The following is a 5,824-nucleotide window of genomic DNA, read 5'->3' as shown; positions in this document are numbered from 1 at the left end:
TTTTAAGATGGAAAAATGCGGTTTTACAAATGCTAGAAACATGGTTTTCAAAGGAAAGATTGCTATCAAATAGCACACCTAGGTTCCTAACTGATGACGAAGAATTGACAGAGCAGCCATCAAGTGTTGAAGGCAGTGTTTTAGGTTATTACATGCGGAGAATTTTGGTCCAATAATTAACACCTCTGTTTTTTTCAGAATTCAGCTGTAGGAAATTACTAGTCATCCAGTTTTTTTATATCAACTATGCATTCTGTTAGTTTTGCTAATTGGTATGTATCGTCGGCCCGCAAGAAATATAGAGCTGAGTATCATCAGCATAGCAGTGAAAGCCAACACCATGTTTCCTGATGATATCTCCCAAGGGTAACATGTAAAGCATGAAAAGCAACGGTCCTAGTACTGAGCCTTGTGGTACTCCATACTGTACTTGTGATAATCTACTCAAAACAATGTTGTGGTTGATAGTGTCAAACGTAGCGCTAAGATTGAGTAGCACTAATAGAGAAATACAACCACGATCGCATAAGAGCAGGTCATTTGTAACTCTGATGAGAGCAGTCTCAGTACTATGATATGGTCTAAATCCTGACTGGAAATCCTCACAGATACCATTTCTCGCTAAGAAGGAACATACAGTAGCTGAGAGGATACTGCCTTTTCTAGTATTTTTGACAGAAAAGGGAGATTTGAGATCGATCTTTAGTTGACTAATACTCTAGGATCAAGTTGTGTTTTTTTTTTATGAGATGCTTAATAAAAGCCAGTTTGAAGGATTTTCAGACATATCCAAATGACATGTTGTTGGTTTTGATGATTTGACAAGTTTATATAATTCTTCCTCTCCTATAGCAGAGAGTGAGTGAGAGTGGAATTGTTCATCAGGGGATCTATAGTGCTCTGTCTGATGCAATACTGTAGCTGACGGCTGCATGGTTAGAATTTTATCTTTAATAGTATCGATCTTGGAAGTAAAGAAGTTCATAAAGTCATTACTGCTGTGCTGTTGGGAAATATCTGCACCAGTTGATGCTTTATTTTTCATTAATTTAGCCACTGTATTGAATAAATACCTGGGGTTGTGCTTCTTTTCTTCTAAAAGAGATGAAAAGTAAGCAGATCTAGCAGTTTTTAGAGCTTTTCTAAGTACTTTCTTTCCTTGTATTACAAAATACCTCTAGTTTTGTTTTCTTCCAGCTGCACTCCGTTTTCCGGGCTGCTCTCTTTAGGGTGCGAGTTTGCTCGTTATACCAGGGTGTTGGACTGTTTTCCTTAATTTTCATTAAGTGTAAAGGAGCAACCGTATCTAAGGTGCTAGAAAAGAGAGAGTCCATAGTTTCTGTTACACCATCAAGCTTTTCTGAGCTATTGGATTTGCTGAGGAATTGAGACAAGTCAGGAAGATTATTTACAAAGCAATCTTTTGTTGTAGAAGTCATGGTTCTACCATATTTGTAACAAGGAGCTGAGTTTGTAGCTTTAGCTATATGGATTATACACGAGACTAGATAATAATATATCAATAATATCAATAATAATAATATCATCACTCTGTTGCAGAATTTCAACGCCATTAACATCAATTCCATGTGACAGTATTAAATCTAGAGTATGATTTCGACAATGAGTAGGCCCTGACATATGTTGTCTGACCCCAATAGAGTTCAGAATGTCGAACTCTAGAGATGAAGAGAGATTGCGAGAAATGCTCTACAGCACCCCTTGTGGCAACACTGTGTAGTTGCGTTGTATTATAAATTGAGGGTCTGCTACACTACACTCTTCATTTCACTGACTTCCATTCATATGCATGCAAATGCATTCCTCATGTTGAATGTGTGTTTTTGTTTTTTTAATGACTATATGTCACGAGCACTGCTGAAATTGTGAATGCTCAAACTTTAGTGTGACCGAAGCTTTAAGGTTTGACATGCAACATCACAGATTAATATACAGTAAGTGTACAGTAAGTTGGTGTTCACATAGTTGTGTAGAGTATATTTGGGGACTTATAAACACACAGATGCATGTGTTTCACACTCATTGGCCTACATTAACATGTTGAATGTGGTTCTGCACACAATCATTCATAGTAAGACGTAAATATGGCTCTGGTGCCAGTCCTAGTGAAAGTCTCATTTATTTATTTGGTCATTTGAGAAGCATTCCCTACTTCAAACAAGAGCCAAACATAAATATGCTTCAAACAAATGACAACTTTATGGCTGTTATTTAAGTCACAATGTTTACAAAGCTCTCATTACTCTTCACATTTGTGCGCTGAAGAAAATGTGTACCAGAACAGACTGGAAGCAGAGGGCTGCAAGCGTTCATGATGTTTAAGAGAAGATGAATAGGTGGTGGTCTAGTCACAGAGAGCTTGCATGTGTGTGTACGGCCTGTTACTTAGAGAAATAAACACAGCATCTAATAGCCGTGATAAAGACTGCATTCCTCTAACAGGAACTCTGCACTCCAGATTTCTGACGCAATGGAAAAAATGAATAAATAAATAAAAATATCACAATATATCTCAGTCAGTGGAAATGTGTGCTGTGGATTCGGAAACTTCAACTCAGAGGGAGAAATTTTTTTATTTTTTTTTCATATTTTCTGTAGTAATTTTGATGGAAAAAAAGTTAACATCAAGATTAAGCCACAATACAGCAGAAATACTAGGGACAGTTGCTCACAGAATTGGACTATAGCTAGTATCCACATGTGTTTCCAGTGGCACAGTAGATTGAAAATGCACAAACATCTTTAGTACTTTTAACGTAAATCTAAAACATGTATTCACTTTACTCAAACGCATTATATTTGAGCATTATATATCTCAGCAATGGATGCCCTGCAGTGAATGGGTGCCGTCAGAATGAGAGTCCAAACAGCTGATAAAAACATCAGTCTGTTGCCTCCGTCTCGTAAAATACGAGTCCATAATCCATAATAACGCTTCCTCCAGTGAAAAAGTCAATCTCCTGTTGTCTCTCACATCAAAATCCAGCCACATATTTGTTTAGAGCTGTTTTTGGACTGTTTTGGCTTGTAAACAGTGCTTGATCTGTGCAGATTTCTCTACTGATTCAGATGAGGTGACTTTTTTCACTTTTTTTAGCCGTAAGTTAAAAGCGTCTTGATGATTTGTCTCTTACAAACATGCAGCTCTCGCACAATACAGGAAAAAATACACGTCCAAACATTGGTGCAAGTTTCTTTCTCGATTTCTAGAGAAACAAATGTGCAAAATTGTGTTGCGTTAATTATATCTGAATATATATATATATATATATATATATATATATATATATATATATCAAACATTTTTGTTTGAATAGTTTTAGTTGGGGTTTTGTTAACTATAATAGTTATGCATTTTCAAACTAAAATGAAATAAAATAAATTGTTTTTGTTCATCTACATTCCAAGGCAACATTTCTAATTTTTATTTAGTTTAACTTGAAGTACTAAAACTAATAGGCCTAAATAAAAACAAATAAAAAACAATATAGACATGAAAAAAAAAATAAAACAAATAATAATAATACACTCTAAAAAATGCTTGTTTCAACCCAACTTTGGATCAAATATGGACTAACCCAACCGTTGGGTTACATTTTTACATTACATTTTTAACCCAAAAGTTGGGTTAGTCCATATTTGACCCAAAGTTGGGTTGAAACAAGCATTTTTTAGAGTGTAATAATATAAACTTAAAAACAAAACAAAAAAAACAAATAAATATAAAAATAGCATCTAATTCAAAACAGTGTATCAGTGATATTAAAATAACACTGTGTTTTAGTTCTGGCTAGTTTTCTGCAGGATGTTTGTCTCTAAAGGAAGCCTCATTTGGCAGCGTTTGCCCTCGTTCTGGCTCGCCACCAACGTGCTGTATATCACAAGCTGTTCGTTAACAAAAATGAACTTATTACACCACACCACATGCTCCGCTGTCGATCAGCAAACGTGACAAAGCTTGGTCAGCATGTGTCCGTTTTAAAGACGTAATCAATCAGACTCGCGGTCCCACTAGAGTTCATTACCAGCAAAACACATTTCATTGCCAGCAGTTACTGCAACACGCTTTATTGATGTTCATTTGATAAATTAAACACTCAAACCATGTGGACCAGGACCTCGTAGAAAAGAAAAATCACCTCTGTGTCTTGAAAAAAAACTCAGTTGTTTCTGCTAAACAGTAATGAGATTGAAATGAGATTTTAAGTGAAGTATCTCACTTCTTGAGGAAACCTATACGAAAATGTACATACTGTATGTTGTCCTATATCAAGAGTGATATTACCATATATGTTATTTATAAGGTGATATATACTTTTCACATGCATACATTTTCTAGGTAGTTGAAGATATATAATTTAATAAAATCTATATGATTAATTTTTTATATTACTTTATATGTAGCAACAATATATATATATATATTTATATACCGGTATGTAACTTTACTAAAACAAATGCACACACAAATCTGTATGTTTACATGTTGTTGTTTTTTGTCATTTAAATATAAATCTATCTTTTATATTTATATGACATTATACAGTATGTCCAAAAGCATATTACAGATGCTTAAAAATACATATTTGTATGGGCTAGATATATGTGTTAACATATGAAATTGTTTAGATTTTTAATAGGTTTATCATATCTTTTTACTTCACATGACAATATATTTCATATATGGAAATTTAATACATGCACAGATTTGCATACAGGAACCAAAACAACAACAAACCCTCACATCTGCCCCCTCTACAGTTTCAGAAAAATCTCAATATCTCAAAGTGTCTGCAATCAAAACTTCACGTTAATTTGATCAGTCTATTCTTATGTCAGCATTTATCTCATTTGTGTCCATTGTATTTTCCTCAAATGTTATTTTTGGATTTCCAAATAACAGCCAAACAGAAACAATGTACAGATGTTAGGGAAATGTTAAGGGAACGTTGCTAGAAAGTTGGTTCTTGTTTTATCCCCAAAGACGTGATGTTCAAAGACTCTAGCATATTACAGATGCTTAAAAATACATATTTGTATGGGCTAGATATATGTGTTAACATATGAAATTGTTTAGATTTTTAATAGGTTTATCATATCTTTTTACTTCACATGACAATATATTTCATATATGGAAATTTAATACATGCACAGATTTGCATACAGGAACCAAAACAACAACAAACCCTCACATCTGCCCCCTCTACAGTTTCAGAAAAATCTCAATATCTCAAAGTGTCTGCAATCAAAACTTCACGTTAATTTGATCAGTCTATTCTTATGTCAGCATTTATCTCATTTGTGTCCATTGTATTTTCCTCAAATGTTATTTTTGGATTTCCAAATAACAGCCAAACAGAAACAATGTACAGATGTTAGGAAAATGTTAAGGGAACGTTGCTAGAAAGTTGGTTCTTGTTTTATCCCCAAAGACTTGTGATGTTCAAAGACTCTGATGTTCAGTTTGGTACTTAAGAGTTTGATGAAGTCAGGAATCCTCCATTCTCTCTCACACATACAGACAAATGACTGTGCGTACATTTGAGTTTCATATCAAGCATTGGCAGACGTGAATGTAGCTCAAACGATCATACGGCTGTATCTCAGCATGTGCCTCTCTCAGACAGACAGAGAAGAAGCAGTCGCTCGCTTTGGCCAGGAATCCACCGAGATCACGCCAGGAGTATTTGATTTTATAAGGCAGCAGAATTATTGTTCTTTTCACATGGGAAATAATGGGAGAAAATATGACTTTCTTGAAGGTGAAGTTATTTATTTTTTTTCAGTGTTAAAATACTGTCTA

The sequence above is a fragment of the Sinocyclocheilus rhinocerous genome, unplaced genomic scaffold (assembly GCF_001515625.1).
Source record: "Sinocyclocheilus rhinocerous isolate Xijiao unplaced genomic scaffold, SAMN03320098_v1.1 scaffold904, whole genome shotgun sequence".
NCBI lineage: Eukaryota > Metazoa > Chordata > Actinopteri > Cypriniformes > Cyprinidae > Sinocyclocheilus > Sinocyclocheilus rhinocerous.
This window is presented reverse-complemented; position numbering follows the sequence as displayed.